A 20,049-nucleotide genomic window follows, 5' to 3' on the forward strand; every position below is an offset into this window, starting at 1 on the left:
TACTGAAACCTAACATGCTATAATTCAAAGGAAATGTTTTAATAATTAAAAAAGAAAATAACCATTCCAAAATAATTGTGAGCTTTGCTTCAGCACAAAGTCTGCCAGATATGTGGATTGATGTACTGTCCTTCCAGATCTGGGCCTAACTGTTTGCATTTCTCCAGGCGCCTGCTGTCAAGCTTTGATATTTTCATTCTGCAGGGTTAATGGTGCATTCAACAGTGTATCCACCTTGGCTTTAGTCAGTTCGTCCGACTCAGCTTTAAATTTCCTCATGATAACCACTGGAACAGGCATTAGTGAATGTAATACTGTCTGCTTCCTTTCATCTAGGACTAAATTGTATCTGTCTTCTAGTTTCTGTGAAAACATCTGCACATGTTGGTTGGAGAATGCAGGGCAAAGCATAAATCAGGAAATTAGAAGTGCATGTGACAAGGGTTATACCATAAATGTGAGACACTTTTGGCAAACCAAATTATATAAAGATAGAAAGTGATTTAGTTCAATCTGAAAGCAGATTCTTGAACCTGAATGTCTGGCAGATTGTCTTATGTGGAAATGTTAGGCAGGCAAGGATTCTGTCTGCCAGAGTGCAGAAGAGTGAGATGGGACTTGATTGAAACATATGAGAACCTGAGGGGTCTCCACAGGGTGAGTGTGGAGAGGTTATTTCCTCTTCTGGGAGAATGTAGGAATAGGTGTCAGTGTTTAAAAATTAAGAGATTGCTGACTTAAGACAGAGGTGATCAAGATATTTTTGTCTCAGAGGATCATCAGTTTTTGTAACTCTCATCCACAAACGTGCAGCGGTATTAGGATTTGAATATTTTTCAGACAGTGTTAGATTAACTCTTAATAAGCAAGAGAGTTAAAGTTTATTACAGGTAAATGGAAGTGAGGAATTTAGGCTAAAGTCAGATCAGCCATGATCTTAATGAATGGTAGAGAAGACCTGATTGGCCAGGTGGCCCTATTCATACTCCTGAAGCATATGTTTGTATGAATAAAGCAAACTGGGAAGACATCAAGTGTGAGCTGGTTACAGTAGATTTTGAAACTACAGGGCAGGCATGGTAGTGTAGCGGTTGGTGTAATGCTATTACAGTGCCAGCGATCCAGGTTCAATTCTGGCCACTGTCTGTAAGGAGTTTGTACCTTCTCCCCATGTCTGCATGGGTTTCCTCTGGGTGCTCTAGTTTCCTTCCACCTTCCAAAGACTTACAGGTTAGGAAGTTGTGGGCATGTTATGTTGGCGCCGGAAGCGTGGCAACACTTGTGGGCTGCCCCCAGAACATTGTGCACAACAGATGCATTTCACTGTTTATTTCGATGTACATGTGACTGATAAAGATATCTTTTCTTATACATTAAAAGTTGTGATCATAAACAGGTAAAGGCAAACATCTACTATAAAGTTTACATGTAATATATTTCCCTCTTATGGTAAGAAAAATCCCGAAAGGAAAGATGGTCCAAACATGGCTATCAAAAGATACTTTTAGATCAAACAATAAGGCTTAAAAATTTGCCAAAGTGAGGAGGAAATCTGAGAAGTTGTAAGTCAGTAGAGAAGGATCGAGGTTTTGATAGGATAAGAGAAAGCAAAATATGGGAATAATCTAGCAAGAAACTATAAATAGACTGCAAAAACAACAATAGATATGTAAAAAGAGAGAGATTAGCAGAAGTGAATGTGGATCCCTTCCAACCTATGGCAGAAGGATTATCATCAGGGAAGAAAAATGAAATGGCAGAGAAATTAAAAAAAAATGCTGAAAACCTCCCAGAAATAATGGAGGGCTATAGGTCTAAAGTGAATGAAGAACTCAAGGAAATTAACATCGCTAAAAACTAATATTGGAGGAATAAGTGGAACTGAAAGGCAATAAATCCCCAGGATCTGATGATCTGCCTGCCAGGGTTTTGACAGAAGTAGCGATGCAATTGGTGAATGTGCTGATTGTCATCTTCCAAAATTCCATAATTATACAATGATTCCTACAGACTGAAAGATAGTAAATGTAACCCCTTTATTTAAGGAATGGGGGAACAAATAGGGAATTATAAATATGTTCGCCTAACATCACTAGTAGAGAAAATGCTGGAATCTATTATAAAGGAAGTGGTAACAGGGTACTTAGAAAATAATAGTAGGTATGGACAGTGTTTCAAAAGGAAAATCATGTTTAAGAAGTCTTTTAGAGATTCTTGAGATTGTAACTAGCAGAATAGATATGGACCAATGAATTGGTGTGGTACATTTGGACTTAGAGAAGGTCTTAGATTAAGTGTCACAAAAGAGATGATTAATTGTCTTGTATTATATACTGGTATGGACAGAAGATCAGTTAGTAGACAGAATGCAATAAGAAAAAAGGGGTCATTTTCAGATTGGGAAACTGTTAGCAGTGGGGTTACATATGGATTGTTGCTGGAGCTGACCAGCAATTTCCCAGCTGTTCACAATCTATATCAATAATTTGGATGAGGCAATCAAGCCTATGTCCAAGTTTATTGATGATTCCAAACTGGGTGGCAGTGTGGGATGTGAGGAGGATGCAGAGAGGCTTCAGTGGGAATATAGGCAGATTAAGTACAAGGACATGTGAATGGAATATGGTGTGGAACAATCTGATAGAGTGGGGAGTGTACATATTGTGATTCACAATTTGTGTGTGATATGTGTCGTGTGTAAAATTGGTTAGTATCACTTTAAAAATTATGTCATGTGATCATCTGCAACATTGTGAAGTATGGAGTTCACCAGAATATCTCTTTGCATCTGTAAAGAAGGCCACAGTAAGAAAATTCTATTCTGACATAAGCATTTCTGAGAGTGAGAGAGAGACCTCTCAGCAATCCTTTCTGTTGTACTGTAATACTTCTAAGTATATGTATAATATATTTCTAGGCTATTTCAATGAAATCCACATCATACCTTTCCTAATTCTTTGGTTTCATCATCTCCAGACTATATTTTCCAGCTAGATTCAGTGTAATCTTGTTTAATTAACAGCATATCACTCGTTGCTAATTGCACAACATTTAGAATGATAGCTTGGTTTGGGAATGCATTTCATGTTAGTACAAAGTTGTGATGAAATTTCACTGGTTGCCCTTGCACCAGTTTCTTGATGTAGAAGCATCCAATGGATTTTCCTTTAACACATTAGGAGAGATGGTGCCTGGCATTTGGTTTTCTGATTCAGAGATGGCATCTAAATTTTATTATTTCATTAATCAACACTTCTGGCACCACATCTCAATTTCTTCCCTCATTCACATTCTGAAATATTGAATGATAGCCAGTAACTTAAATATACAAAGGTACAGGCTGCCAGCATATGAGATATGCATGACTTGCTGTACTACTTCAATTAAAAAGTAAACCTATTTGTTTCTAAGATACAGAAAAAAATTATTAGGATCAACATGATCTATTGGTCTGGATTAGATCACTGGAGGTACTGCCAGTGGTTGCCAGAGAGAATTTCCCAGATCTTTTTCCCAAATTGCACCAAAATTTTGCTTTTCGCAGGAGTTTGTATGGTTATAGGTGGATTGCATAGTGCATGTATTGTAATGCACCTTTCATAACCTACGTAACATTTGTTGATATCATTTTAGGAATAGTATCATGTGACAAACTGCAACATTGTTTGGTTTGGAGCTTGCTAGAAAATCTGACTGACTGTACAGAATGTCAGAGTAAGCAAATGTAGTCCTGGTACGGTGAGCCTATCTTTTATTCAATAAAGAATTCTTGTTAGTTTGAATTAATGCTTCTGGTATCTTGGAGAGAAATACTGAGACAATATCATCATTATGTGGTGCAAGTTGGATAGGTCGGAGAATCTTTCTTTGTTGATCCTTATTCATAAATTCTCAGCATTAATAGAAGTAGAACAAATGGAAATTGGGATTGATGAGGTGGGGGAAGGGGTGGTAACAGGGAAGTTAACAGAAAAGGCTAGGTGAAAATGGAGGTGGTTAGATAGCAGGTGTTATTAGCATGGAGCAAACCAAAGAAATATGGGGAACATGTGAATAGCTCAGAGGAGTGATTAGGTAGGGAAACATGAAAAACTGAAGAAAAAGGTGATTCTAGTGCCTGATAGAAGAAAGATTATGTTGACACTAAGGGTGTAGACCATCTCATCAAAGTAACACAGGACACTGTTCCCAAGAATTGATTCTCTTCCCTCAATATGCTGTTAAATAATTTTACAGATTAAATGTAAATAGCAGGACATTTACACACCTGACATTACACTTCCCTGAAATCCTAGTAATAAGTACTAGATTCATAATTTAACAACACTGATAGCAGGTTACCTGCAGACACTTTAAAAAACTTAATGAACACCTTAGGAAAACATGATGATACATGCTTAGTATGTGGAATGAAACAAAATGTAATGGTTTTAGAAGTTGTACGTTTATAAATATTTGAGGTAGAGTTACATTTAACCTTAAAGCTACACAAAATAGAAAGATGTTACTCAATAAATTAAAAGCTTTTTGTAGGACAGAACATAAATTGATTGATATTATAATTCATTCCGGGTTTATGTACAAATTGGTCAATATTATATTTCTGTGAAGAGGATTAAATACATTAACAAACTTAGGAATGCTCACTATGATATAAAAAGCTTGGCTAAAAGAGACTTATGTGTATCAATTTAAAAAAAGAACACCTGCTTGAGTCTTTTAATCATTGTTTTGCTCAAAAGGCCTGTGCTTAAGAAGGGGGTTGGGAAGAAGCAGCCAGATTTATTGTCACACACTGGTTGTGTGGAAATCTAACAAGGGTAGGATGGGGCTCAGCTGTACTGATCCACTTGGTTGAACTCTGTAAAGAATGACCAAAAACAAAAACGGAAAATGGACTCCCTCATGAAGAATGACTTCTCATCTTATCGGCAGTGAATGTAGCAACTAATGGAATTGTATTCCAACACAAGCAGAGAGAAAGGAAAAAAAAACTGAAGGTACAAACTGAATTTATATTGTGAAGTAGATGTTGGATTTATACCATTCTTTTTGCATTTACCATATGACTAAGTTATTTGCTTTATAGTAACTCTGGCATCAACCAGAGTCACCTCAAGGGCAGGATCCAGGTTTGTGTTGATTTAAACTGTAACAAGTGACTTGCAACTCCAGTTTCCCAGTTATAAAAAAAACTGTCCTTCACTCTTTCAAGATTTGCATTTCCCCTGCGCCCACAGTACTATGGGTTCAAATAGTGTTGTATTTTTGCCTCTATTGTCTACTGCATCCATCATTTGCCCATTTTTTTTATCACTATTTACTCTAAATATAATTATGTGTTTACATGCATTTTGGAATGTACATGTGATAGAAAAATGTCTGAGACATTGCCCAGTAATATAAGCAAATTGTCTGGAAATCTCCTGCTTAATTTGTCACAGACTTCAGCAAAAATCATTGGATGTGATAGTTAAGAGGTGTGATTAAAACCAGATTTCCTCAAATTGCATGCTTCATTAGCTAGTGTAGGGCCTAACTGCTATTTATCAAGGGAATTGTGACTTGTTTAACTAATATTTTGATAATAGCAACCACCTGTAATCAATGGGTAGCTCGCCAAGGAAAGTGTTTCAAAATATAATTTTGGAATTTGGATTCAAACTATTACTTGAGGCACATTTGTTTTGTTATTATTCAGTTGGGTTATATGTCAATAATGGCAAGGAAGTAATATAAAGAACAGTTTTGCTACAAATCCAGCAGAAGTATCAGAAGTATATAAATGTACCACAAGAATACAAAATGCTGTAACCACCCACCAGGTCAAGCAGCATCCATGGATAGAGAAATTGAGTCAACATTTTGGCTCAAGGACCCTTCATCACAATTGGAAAAATAAGGAAGCAAGCGTATTTTAAGTTATGGAAGGGGTTTGCATGTGAAGAGAACAGAGGGAATGTCTGTGATAGCGTGCAGAACAAAGTGGCTAAGCTAACAATTACTTTAAAAAGCCAGTAGTTAAAGCCAGAGAGGAAAAAAAAGTATATCAATACACATGATGCGTTAAACAAACAGATGGATAGATAACAATCCAGACAGATGAAAAAAAACAGACAAGAAGAAATAAGTAAACTCCTAAAATCAGTGTGGAACTGCCTAATAAACAAGTGTGGTCGTGTATTTTGGTTTGCAGGATAAGGCGGCCACATTCCGCTTGGATAATAAAGCATCTAAGTGGCTTAGAGGAGAAATAGGATTTTGGGATGCAGTTACACATGAATAAATGTAGCAACATAGGTTAATAAGATTTTTAAGAAGGAAAACCATGCACTGTACTGCAATTCTAAAGGGACACAAAGCAAAGAAGCAGTGTTAAATTTCCATTGAACCTCATTACACATGGAGAATGTAAAGACACTGGTAAGGTGCCAGAAAAGTTTCAGAAGATGATAGCAGAAGTGAGAGATGACTAAGGGATGACTTGACCATGCTTTTTAAAGCTATGAAAGAATATAATAAACATGACCAAATATTTCCTCTTATGGAGAATTCACAATAAGTATAAGGTAGAGATTAATAAATACAATTGGGAGTACAGCAGGAGCCTTTTTTCATCTAAAAAGAACATAAAAATCCTCAAACAATAGTTGCAGCAAATACCATAGATGTAATTAATGGGAAATTAGATAAGCACAAAGGAAAAAAGAAAAGAAAGATGTTCCAGAGGAGTGAGAGGAAGCTTGTACAGAGCATTGAATCTGGCATTAACTGGCTGGGCTGAATGGCCAGTCTCTGTGCTACACTCAGCATTTATCCTTAGCATAATTAAGATTTCCCATTAAGAATTAACGAGGTGATAGGAATGAACATGTGTACACAGAAAAGGCAGGTATAGGCTTACTGATAGTTTCCGTTATTTGCTCCTTGCTGAAAGAAGAGTGGAGAGCTGTCTAGGCCAATGCAGAGTTAATCATTTCATTAACCCTTGAGCTTGAAAATTGCACAAGGTTAATGCTGCATCAGAGCAATGAGATGATGTGCACTTTTCCTGCTGTAATGGCCAAGTGGAAAATCTACGTTGTGAAATATAATTCAGCTGTAAAATATTCAGCTGATCCAAAATGAAGTTGACTTCTATCGCCTTGCACAGGAAGTCACACTCTTCTTTTTTTCCGGCGTGGCACAGGATTCTGTCCACATCCACAATATATCTCACAGGATCAAAGCAGAACAAAGCTTCTTTTGCATTATGATACAGCAGGAAGAGCACTCTTAAACTATTGTCCTCTATTATTACCCTGATTTGTGAAGTTATAGCAATCAATCCATGTTTACTCATTGTAAGTTTAATTCTTTGTCAGGTCATTTCTTAATGGGAAAAGGGGCCATACATTTGATGCATTTCACTTTATAACAACCATCCTTCATAATATCTCAGTAAATCCTTGTTTTTATCATGCCAGTAACAATTTGTACATTTGGTACACAGAATTCACAATCTATTGTGCAAATGACAGATCAAATTTTTATCTTAAATTATTAAGGGACAAATTTGCACTCATAATGTCTGAGGCTCACTTGAAAGGTAATTTACAACTATTTATGTGTCAAAATAATGCAGTTAGTGCAGCTGTGCAAGTTTTTAGAGGCAAGGGTATTGCCATTACCACTTGATTTAGTGTAAAAAAATGATTTGTATATTAATAGTTTGTGAATGGCCTAGAAATAGTTCCTGATTTAAGAGCAAGACTAAATTCAGAATCATGAAAGGAAAATGAGGCCTACTTTCTAGCTTGTGAATAATTCATGGTTATAGCAGTGTGGGTATTAAATTCATGTAATTCACCACAGTCCAATGCAAGAGTAAAATATACAGTTCCTTTTATGTGGCTACCATCAAGAATTGTGTGTACTGTAAATATGCCATTGTGGCATTAATTACAAAACCTCATGAAGATGGCTTTTGCTTATGTGTAATATTATACATAATATTACAGTGACATGGTGCTGAAGCAGTTAGTACTACTGCTTCAGAGCTCCAGGAATTGGACTTTACCCTGACTTTGGTACTGTTTCTGAGGAATTAACCTGTTCTCTCCATGGCTGTGTGGGTGTTTCAGTTTCTTCCTGCATTCCAGAAGAGTGCAGGCAAATAAATGCTCACTATCAATTGCCTCTTACAGGTTAATGGCAAAAAAAAAGTACTCAAAGAGGAGTTGATGGGCATGTGTGAGAGAAAATAAGTTGCAGGGGTACAAGGAAATAAGGAGAGGGGTAATAGGACTATGGAGTTGTTCTCCTGGGAGCTGACATCGACTGGATGGGCTGAACGACCTTCTGCGTCGTTATATACATAAAAATAGGAAAAAATACCAATTAAGAGTTTTCCAAATTCTATACATTAAGGCCATTGACAGTATTTGGAAATGGAAAATTAAATTTTAGAATTCATAAATCATAGAACAGTACAGCACAGGAACAGGGCCTTTGGCCCAATTTGTCTGTACCGATCATGATGCCAATCTAATTAATCCCATCTGCCTGCACACGGTCTGCATTCCTCCATCCCCTGTCTTTGACCATATTTACAACTAATTTAACTGCATAAATAAAACTTACTTTGAAATCTAATAAGGAGAGTTTCCCTTGGGTTGAAATAAAATAAACATAGACTTGCTTTTCTATTTTCATGATCCCAGGATATCCCAGGGCACTTCAGAACTGCTTTTCCAATTTAGGTGACAGAGCAGACAATTTGTGTATAGCAATTACAACAGGAATAGACAGAATTAGATGTAAACTGTGCTTGATGATGGTGAGTAGAGTAAAAATTGACTAGGATACCAAGGAAAACTTTGAGCAAAGCCTTGATAAAACACCTCATGCAAAAGATGGGACTTCTGCTAATGCAACACTCCCTCAGCACTGCACTAGTATTTCAGCCCTGATTTTTGTGCTCAAGTCTACGGATTAAGAAATGAACCTTCTGACACAGCAGCAAAACTACTATCATCTGAGTCCTATAAGGTGTACACTTTGTGCACTGAATCACAAATTTTATCTGACTCTTGCTATATTATTTTTGGAGAGAAGCATAAAACCAAAAAAAAACAGTTACAACTCATGAGATCTTTTTCCTTCCCCATGAGCATTGCTGAAATAGAACTGAGTATACACATTTATCAGGTCTGCCCCAATAAACAGGTGTTAAGGTCACATTATAACTAGGCAATTACTGCTGAATTAGATCATGCCAGCTTTTGTGGAAAACTGTTATTTGATTTAAGTAGGTACAGGCAGCAAAAGGGATAGGGAAGGGGAAGGTCAACAAGCTGAGCAGTTCTGAATAAGAACGTGTCACTGAGGTCAGACTAAGTGGGAGAAATAAGGAAAATGTAGAAAGGCAATCATTGGTGCACGGGCAACTCTGGTGAGGAAATTACTAGCAAATTTAAACGTCTGTTTGGGTTTAAAATAAGAACATAGATAATATTTCCTGATTTTTTTTTAACACAGAAGAATCTGGCAGTATTTCAGTTGGCTCTCTTCAACTCAAAAGTTAGCGCTCAGGAATAGACACTTTGGGGTAAAATTTGGACTGAGGCCAAAATTTGAGACTTACGGTTTTCATCCCAAGGAGATCTGAGAGACATCTGAGGCAACATTAGATTGGGACATTAAATACCTGCCTAAAACAGGCTTGTGAAAATGAGGGTCCTGTGACTGTTTTGGACAGAATACAGATCAGGGCTTTTGGATCACAATTCTTCAGCAGCTATTGTGAACTAAGAAGTGGCTTTGAAAGTTAAATTTAAAAATAAATATTTAAAAGAAAATGTTTGTGCAAAGTAAGGAAGAGCGGGCACGCTCCTCCCAGCTCCAGGGTTCTTTTGAGTGTTGCTACTAGCCCAAGATCAATCTCTCATCCATGTTCTTTTTCTCTCCCTCTTGCTGGAGATATCTGAGATCCACCACCATGGTAAATTGGTTTATCATTGTCACATGTACTGAGGTACAGTGAAGAACTTTGTTTAGCGTGCCATCCATACAGATCATTTCATCACATCAGTACATTGAGGTAGCACAGGGGAAAAGCAATAACAATGCAGAATATAGTGTTACAGTTACAGAGAAAGTGCAGTGCAGGTCGACAATGAGGTGCAAGGCCATGATGAGGTAGATTATGCATGCAATACATGGCATGTATTGTCAAAAATATATCTGTAATACCTTTGTAGGCCACAGCAACTCACAGAAATTACCTAACAACAATTTGAAGATTGCCTTGTCCTGATCTTCTGAACCTGAGGTTGTTCTGTAAGCCACTTTTAGTACCTATAAACATTGTGAATGAGATATTTTCACATATTTCAGTTTGATTTTAGAATTTAATTTCTGCATGCAAGCTATACAGTTTTGTAGCATGTAAATAACAAACAAATGTCTTGATATGAGTAAATAAAAATAGGAATTGTTAATGAATACACTGATATTTAATAGTTAATGAATACACTGGAGTCGATTGTCAAGGATGAGGTTACGGAGTACCTGGAGGCACATGACAAGGTAGGCCGAACACGGCATGGTTTCCTTAAAGGAAAATCCTGCCTGACAAACCTATTGCAATTTTTTGAGGAAATTACAAGCAGGCTCGACAAAAGAGATGCAGTGGATGTTGTGTATTTGGATTTTCAGAAGGCCTTTGACAAGGTGCCGCACATGAGGCTGCTAAACAAGGTAAGAGCCCATGGAATTACATGAAAGTTTAGAACATGGGTAGAGCATTGGCTGATTGGCAGGAAACAGAGAGTGGGAATAAAGGGATCCCATTCTGGTTGGCTGCCAGTTACCAGTGGTGTTCCGCAGGGATCTGTGTTGGGGCCACTTCTTTTTACGTTGTATATCAACGATTTGGAATATGGAATAAGTGGCTTTGTGGCTAAGTTTGCCGATGATACAAAGATAGGTGGAGGGACGGGTAGTGTTGAGGAAATGGAGAGTCTGCAGAGAGACTTGGATAGACTGGGAGAATGGGCAAAGAAGTGGCAAATGAAATACAGTGTCGGAAAGTGTATGGTCATGCACTTTAATAGAAGAAATTAATGGGCATACTATTATTTAAATGGGGAGAAAATTCAAAATTCAGAGATGCAAAGGGACTTGGGAGCCCTCGTGCAGGATACCCTAAAAGTTAACCTCCAGGTTGAGTCGGTGGTGAAGAAGGCAAATGCAATGTTGGCATTCATTTCTAGAAGAATAGAATATAAGAGCAGGGATGTGATGTTGAGGCTCTATAAGGCACTGGTAAGACCTCACTTGGAGTACTGTGTGCAGTTTTGGGCTCCTCGTTTAAGAAAGGATGTGCTGACGTTGGAGATGGTTCAGAGAAGATTCACTAGCATGATTCCAGGAATGAGAGGGTTAACATATGAGGAACGTTTGATGGCTCTTGGTCTATACTGCATGGAGTTCAGAAGAATGAGGGGGGACCTCATAGAAACATTTCGAATGTTAAAAGGCCTGGACAGAGTAGACGTGGCAAAGTTGTTTTCCATGGTAGGGGAGTCTAGTACAAGAGGGAATGACTTCAGGATTGAAGGTCACCCATTCAGAACAGTGATGCAGAGAAATTTCTTTAGCCAGAGAGTGGAGAATCTGTGGAATTTGTTGCCACAGGCGGCTGTGGAGGCAAAGTCATTGAGTGTATTTAAGGCAGAGATTGATAGGTATCTGAGTAGACAAGGCATCAAAGGTTATGATGAGAATGCGGGGGAGTGGGGCTAAATGGGAGAATGGTTCAGCTCATGATAGAATGGTGGAGCAGACTCGATGGGCCGAATGGCCGACTTCTGCTCCTTTGTCTTATGGTCTTATATTAACCCATTATATTGTGGAATTTTGTATTGGTATTAAAATAATCAGTGAATTAATATAAATTCTGTGATGTTCTTTGATGTTCACTGGTAAAATAAATAGATTTTATTAATTTTTCTCAATTTCTAATGAAATCATTACTGCCAGTAGTTAGCCAAAATGTTGATGTGCTCAGAAGTCCATTGCATTTTATGTGGGTTTAACTTTTTTTGATGTTGATTTTTTTTCTCTTTTCAATGCATGACTGGCTGCTTCTGTAGTTATGTGTTTTTCAATAGTTTAAACTGTAATTTATACACTTTGTGCTTTACTGAGCACTAACAAACAGGCTGAGCAGATAAGGCACTAGATGAAGAATTAAACTCATTTTTGCACAGTGCAGAGTTGAATTAAGAATGAAGGAAACAAATTGTGACAGTGTGGAATCGTGAAAAGCAATAATGACTATTTTTATTGATTACTGCCTGAAGTAGAATTTGTTCTCTGCTACAACCTTTCACAAAGTGATTGCTCGTCACCTGATACAGCAGTTTTATTCATACAAATTACCCTGGAGATACACATTTAGCTGCATCGTGCTCCATGCTACAAATTGCTAATCTGATTAAGGTAATTGTTCATTTAGTTCATTAGCAACAAATGTTTGGCGATGGGGATTGGTGTTGCCTTTAACCTGGATGGTATATGGAGCTTTTTAATTCCACTTCCCAAAGTGCCTTTCCATTCACAATAACCTGGTTTTCAGCAGACAAAAGAAACATACCCTTCCCCCTGCACCAACTTCCCTAACCCCTGCTGCAGGCACAGATTTGTCAGAGCCATTCAGTTGAGACTGATTATGATGGCAGCAGATGGGCTTCACTCGACAGCAGATTCTCGGTAGTTTCTTAGGGACGAGAATTAATAGGCCCAGTTGTAGGATCGCACACAGAGCATCAGCAGTGCGCTCTTGATCTGCTGTAAGCTTCTCTCCCCGAGGAAACTGCCACCTTCAAAGGCGGCAGCCGTCCCTAAACACATGTTAAGTACCCCTCTCCCTGAGAAACCAGTGAAGCACAACAAAGCAAAGCGAGAGATTGTTTTCACTGCAGTGGCAGGGTTTGGCTGTAAACTGGAGAGAAAGTTTATCAACTCTGGATCTTTGTATGCTGCTGTTTGATTGCTCTGAGGATTACTGTGACTGTTATGTGAAGGACCTCTGCTCTAAGGATGTTCTCTCATAGTCTGGGTAAGAAGCATAAATCTTGAAATATATTCTGGTGTTGAATTTATTATCAATGTTTACAGCCAGTATTTATGTGGGATTTTACTGCAACTTAAATCATGAAGTCTAAAAGTGGTTTTGTTGCTGAAATGTCGGCATAATTAACTAGTGCAGGTATTGAAATATAAGACTCTGCTTGGAAGTGCAACTAATATTATTTCCAGAACCTAAACAGTGTTTTGAACACAGTAACAAACCAATCAACTCTTTTAATTTAGCTTATAAAATAGGCTTGATTTTTAATGGAACCAAACTGTTGTCACTACATCCAAAAATGTCTGTGAAGCAGTCAACAGGGGCAGCAAAAACCTCATTATTTGGCTGGGAAACACAATTGTGTGCCCTGTTGCTACTGGCAACTGCATGCGCTGAGTCGCCATCCAGCTGTAAGCTGCTTAATTCTGAATGATGGAAGAGAAATATGATCATTTTAGAGAATGAAAGCAGATACTGAAGCTTTATTTTGAAGTCTGATTAAGGTTTTGTCTTGTGGGTTAATCCCAGTAACATCTCCCATGATCTGGTCAGCTTAAATGCTTTCTCCACGAAAGAATGGCACTGCTTAATTCCAGTCCTGCTGAAATGTATGCTGCTGCTGCAACTGATAAACACAGCTATCCTTCTGACTCCGTTTTAAGTCCTGGTAGCTGCAACTACTTGCCTCACTAGAACTCTTTACAAATGCATGCAGAAAACAATGAATTTCTACAATGTTAAAGTTCATTTCTGAAGACCTGGCATGTATGTAGCATTCAAATGGAACATGTGTGCCATACTTTGCTGGGAACCTCTCTTGGGACTTCTCCACTGGTGAATACCATAAGGCACCGTGGGAACTATTTTAGTCATAGAGCTCTTGCCTGCATGCAGTTTACCAACAATTATTACATTGTGTTTAGAGAAATCTCTATTTGTTAGCCTTGTACTCTAATTTGAATTTCACTTCCCAGGTATTCAAGGAATGAATGTTAGAATATATTATTCTGAAATGTCAGGGGTGACATTTTTGTATGCTGGGAATTAAATATTTAATACTTGCTGACAAATTCCAAAAACTGTTGGAAAGAACTGTTGGAATGGATGGTGATTATTCTGAATAATTAAAATATGGTAGCTAGAAGAACATGAAGGACATGAAAGTGTCATCACCAGAAAACTATTTTGGTGCTCTATGCCTAAAAGTTTAAATGGATATTCCAAATGGGCAGGGTTAAATTAAGTTACAGTAATTGCTGGTGGAAAGGTTCTACCTTAATCTTATGTTGGGAATTTTGCACCAGAAAGCCATGGGTGCTACCTTTATGTAAAATTTCAAAAGTGACAGAACAACTGTAGAATTAAATGCTTAATATTTTGTCAGGATCTATACACTTTCACTACTCGGTTACACATGCATATAGAATCTTTTCATAAATTACAAATTGCAAAGTTGAACATTAACATTATAAGCTATAAAAAAACTAATTGATATGAGGTATTTTACAATGTTATTTTGAAACAATTCCATCGTACACAGCTTATTTTAATCATATCTATAGCATCATTTTACACTACACTGTTTTCTTTATGCCTCCTTATACTTCAAAATATCAGTCACATTGAAAAGTGCCCTTGTGCAACTCTTATAAATTTGCAAAAAATACTGGATTGTGAATGTTTAAAATATTGCAGAATTTGAAAGTATATAACAACCATATATAAAATAAATCATATAAAATGTTCCTGAATCATCCAGCATTTGATTTTTTTTTAGATTAATACAGTAGTCAGTAAAGCATAGCATGTGAGTAGTTTTCTTTCTTTAATATGCTGTAGTTGGACCAATGCCAGCTGGCCCAAGAAGAAAGTTTCCATAAGCTGCTACTGCATTTAACAGAAACAAAATGCTATTGCTGAAATTTTTCTGTTTACCCACACACAGCAAGTTGTGGCTAACCAAATGGTTGGATTTCATCATTATAATTCTGCAGTTACTAGGTACATGATTAAAACTTGTGATTTCTTCTAAGATGATTTGATTTGGTTCATAATGTTGCATTGAAACTGAGTCTAATTTGGAAAGTGGTGTTAAAGCTTTAAGTTAAAATATAAGCTAATATTAACTTTGTGGTTTTATTGACCGTTATTTACTTAAATGTTGCAGTGGTATTGTTGACTGTGTTTGATAAACTATGTTAACTAACAAAGGGTAAGATAAATTGATTGGCAACCATTTGATGTCTTCAGAGGGGTACATATTTAGGTAATCCTGTGAGGCAGGGATTTATATCAGTTGATGAGTAATTTAACTTTGGCTGTTGCTAATAGTGGTTAAAAGGTAAATTCACTTTTGATTTATTTTGGACATGGTAATGTGTTAATTGACTTCACAGAAATTATTAATGCTAAAATTCATAGCTGAGGCAACCACTCAACCATTATGATGTTCTCAGCTTCCAGATGCACATATCCCTGTTGTGTTTCTATAATATTCCATGGGAAGGTTTTTGTTTGGCTTATTGCGTAAGATATTGTGTGTAGACCTAATGGTGCCTATGATGAGTTATTATGAACAAATCAATAAATATTGCAGCAAAAGAAGGAATACAATATGTTTTTCTCTTCTGGAACAATCCATATTTTTGGTTTGCAATGAATACCACTGCAATTCTGTAAACTTAATAAATGATCAGTATAAGCTGTTGGTGGATGCTTAAATATTCCTGCTATATTATATACATTTCTAGACATGTTCATTACCATGGAAATTTTCATTAACACTGGATCATTGACAATGCTTCAGCGTCTAATGGAACTTTATACATTAGGCAATCGATCAACAGTTAATATGACTAACCGGCATGACAGTAATGTATAACCTGATAATTTTTACACAGGAATTGTTTCACAAAAAGTGTGAGTTCAGTATACTCTTCTAGATTTAAATTTTGATTTTGTCTTTGTTTAAAATCCAGGATGGTAACTTACTAAATCAATTAACTGACTGGTATTGTTGAATTCAACGTTATTGCATTGTTAATTCCATATTTAAGAAGTCATGGGCATGACTGGAGGTACATTGGGGTGTTACTCTTTGCTATTTTAATGATGAATAATAACTATAACTTTATTGGTCAAATGATTATTACTTAACTGAAGAAGGGGCACTTATAACATTTCCTTCAGATAATCAAAGTGCTTATAGTTTAATATTCAACATATTCTGGCATGTAATATATTATTGAAGGAAAAGCACTTGTCCTTTGCCGACATATTCAGTTTGTCTGGTTTGAAAATTGGCACTTTTGAGAAAAATGTTAGTTAAATAAGTGTACAAAATAAAAATTCTCCCATCCATCTTGGTGACCCCAATGGAAATTTTTAGAGTTTGAATTTTAAATGACACTATAAAATGCTTCTTTGCCCTGTAAGATTATATTGGTATTTAGTAAGTGTTTTGAATATTTTCCATACAATGAACTTTTGTAGCAGTTTTTGTTGCATCCACCCACTGATAATTGGTCTATTTTTAAAAATAGCCACTGTACTTATGCCCTGGGAAGAAGTACAACAGAACAACTATTCACTATATTTCCCAATGGTGTCACATGTCCAAATGTTTGGCAAACAAGAATACTTTTCCAATTGAATTTCCAAATGTGCTCTGTTGCTTTAAAATCACTGAGAGATTCATTCAGCTTTGTTTTGTTGCAACTAATGGAATCCTATATTCTATTCTGAAAACACCTCAAATTTAAAGGAGCCTTTTTATTTGTGATGGATGACTTTCCTTTGTCCATTCCAAGGAAATGCTGCACTTTGTGCCATTGCTTTCCTTGCTGTTATGTTACCAAACTCAACAGTTCATCTGTGGCTTTAGTTTTCAAACCAAATACCTTGCTTGTTTCTGGATATAGTTTTCGTGCAATTGCACCTGAAAATATTGGCCTTTTTTTAGTTCCAAATTTCTAATTATACTTTGAGGGCAGGATGGAAGTTGAACCCCATTGCAGATGGCTACTGTTGAAACACATTTGAGAAGGGTTAAACTTGTATAATAATAATCCTTTCATTTATTACACTAGCAATACATTTTACTTGGAAGGGAAAGCATTTGGATTTTTGAATCTTCAGCCATTCCTTACTGACTCAATAGACAAAGGCCTAGTTCAGTATCGGAGAATAGGGAAAGCATGTACTACAGTTTAAATATCTTAATAGTACTTAAATTTACTCTGCAAATTTCCTTTTCATTTAGAAGAATTGGTTTTGATTTAAATGTGCTACACACAATGCAAGACTATTTTCCATTTTCTGTTCAGTATTCTGTTTCCATTTTTTTTATCCACCAATGGTGTGATGTTGCATATTTGGGTCATTCAATATTAGGTTTCTGAGTTTTAAAAGAGACTGAAACATCACAGTTGTTATTAACTATGACACTAATCAATGCCTATAGCCTGACCACTGTTTGATTCAGTGCTAAAAGTGTCCCTGCTGTTGCAGCTCCTTTTAAAGTCCCTATGGACTAGCATCTCCCTGGACATGTATCCATTTCAACAACAATTCTTTTCCCCTCCCCTTATAAAGATCTATAGAGATGCAGTGGGCCTGAGCTTGATGTCTTCAGTTAATCATCTAATTTGTCAAAATATGCAATCAGCTTGCTTCTGTTGCTTTGGTCTATAGCAGGCCTGCCTTTATGGTTACAATGAAGGGGTAAACGATTATGCCATCAGTTGGTAATTGATTTTTAATGCTTTCAGGGTTTATGAATATGGGTTCATACTACTGTGACAGAGGAACTATTCACGCACAACTGCACCTCCTGCCTAATATTAGAAGTATGCATTTAATCTGGATAGCTCTGGTGTTGCAAAAGTGTCTCCCACAAAGATGTGGCATATGTAGATTTTTCTTTTAAACCAATGGATGGGCAAAAGCAAGTCCCTATCTCAGTGTAAGAGGGACAGCAGGGAGATCTTTTCAGTTTTTGACACATTTTCAATGCGTGAGAAAGTATACAATGTGCCAGGGTGTCAATCATTATTTTTGCTTGTTCCATCAAGTGTAGTCATGCATGGTGAGATAATGTACATTGTAAATGTTACAAGCTTAAAATGATCAATCATTGTAAAATTTGCAAGTGCATTTATTGTCTTTCATATTGTTTGCACAATGCACTAGGGTCTAATCCACAAATAGAACTGAATAAACAGTTCTGGATATATGTATTCCTAAAGTACAAATAAATATAAATAACAACTGTGCACATTCATAGAGGGCAATTATGCATGAAGTAACCTAACAATTATGTGGGATTTTGAACGGTAGCTCCTCTTGTATGTTTTCATCAAATCTTTCCAAATCTGCTACTACTTAAAGTAAGGTGAAGATTTGGTCATTATTGCCATGTTAGAATTGAGAAATAAGAATTCACTGGAACAAATAATCTTCAATGAACAAAATGAATGATTCTTTTATTTTCCAATTTTGTTGACAGAATGTAAAGATGGATCACATATATAAAAAAATTATAAAGACTAGTTCAGATTTATTAATACTCCTTGAGAACAATAAGTATCGCTGATCCTTTAAGTACTTGTATTCTGACTTTCCACTAAATTTCAGCACAATGTAAAAGCTAGGGCCAGATTTCCCTTCCACTGTGCAGGCAGTAAAAGCTGACCTTCATTGTGTTGTCAATCTACAGCCAAATTGAATTGCTTCTACAGTGAAAAGGCCATTTAATGTAATGTAGTTTCCCTTCTGGTGCCTTTAGTCTGCCTGGTCAGTGGCCTGCATTTTCCCAGTCTGCAGAGGGCCTCACTTAAGACAATTGGAAAAATCAGTTACAGATGCAATATCTGCAGACGATGTTACATCTGCTGTAGCACAAATGTATAGCAAAAAAGATTTTATATTATCATGTTAATTGATAAATATTTGAACTAATAATTATGTGTATCATCAGAATCTGGATACAATTTGTGCTAGTCACCACATTCATGTCCTCAATTGTATGACTAAGGTCACTTTTTTAGGATAACAGCTTGTCGTTAAACATTAATTGCTTCATTAACATGTCAGTAGCATCAGTACTATTGAGCTTTGTGTTGAATAGATCATAGAAACTTGCACTGATGCTAATGTTTCCAAATCAGCAGGAGAAATTCCAGTTTTGCAAGGACTGGTAACTTGGCAGATTTACAAGCAGCCCCTTGTGAGATTTACAACTGCCCTTTAGTGCAGGAAAAGTTAGCCTCTGTCCCTTCCATTGAGCTGAAACTTAGTAGGTTGGCATAGAAGAATTTTAGAAAATAACTCACACTTATAGTTAGTAGTTCTGTGAAACATGTACCATATCCTTGCTCTTCCTTTAGAGTTTATTACATCAGTGATCAAATCAATATTTTCTGCTTCTTAAAGGGACCAAGCTTTCATTTCAATAAGCAAGCTGGCCTTTGATTTAAAAAAAATCTGGGTTTGAAAATCTGCAGGGCATTTTCTAATCTCCCAGCAGGAAAGTAACAGAAGTCCTCTCTTAAAACAAGGCTGCAACAGATCCCCGTCATTTCCAGAAATTTGCTGCATTCCCCATTTAAGATATATGCAACCTGGGAGTCAGAACCAAGACAAGGAAATTCTTTGCTAATTCCTCCTGTCTTTGGCTATAAGTATTGGTAAGTTATCTTGAACTCCTAATAAACTTTTGCAATCTCCCCCCCCCCTCAAATGTTACCTGAAATTAAATCAGGAAATTTTAGTGGAAACTAGTAAAAATGGTGGTAAAATTTGAGACTCCCATCTAATACAAAATGGAATTCAGATTACTCAGACACTTGTCCTATTTGTAATTGGTGGAATTACAGAATGTGATGTACAAAACATTAACAGATGTCCAAGGGTCTGCCCGATCCCTCCCTCAA

General features: G+C 36.7%; 1 protein-coding gene across 3 annotated transcripts in view; it reads left to right on the forward strand.

The window, feature by feature from the left end:
• nckap5l (NCK-associated protein 5-like) overlaps positions 1-20,049 on the forward strand; it is a 368,519-nt gene that overhangs the window by 11,680 nt on the left and 336,790 nt on the right. The window contains exon 1 of one of the 3 annotated variants that reach the window (XM_052032935.1): positions 13,092-13,105. The exons of the other annotated variants lie outside the window; for them this stretch is intronic. The gene's annotated coding sequence lies outside the window, so the exon portion shown is untranslated. Of the gene's footprint in view, positions 1-13,091; positions 13,106-20,049 lie in introns of those variants that run through there. 3 annotated transcript variants of the gene reach the window in all.

The sequence above is a fragment of the Pristis pectinata genome, chromosome 1 (assembly GCF_009764475.1).
Source record: "Pristis pectinata isolate sPriPec2 chromosome 1, sPriPec2.1.pri, whole genome shotgun sequence".
NCBI classification, from domain to species: domain Eukaryota; kingdom Metazoa; phylum Chordata; class Chondrichthyes; order Rhinopristiformes; family Pristidae; genus Pristis; species Pristis pectinata.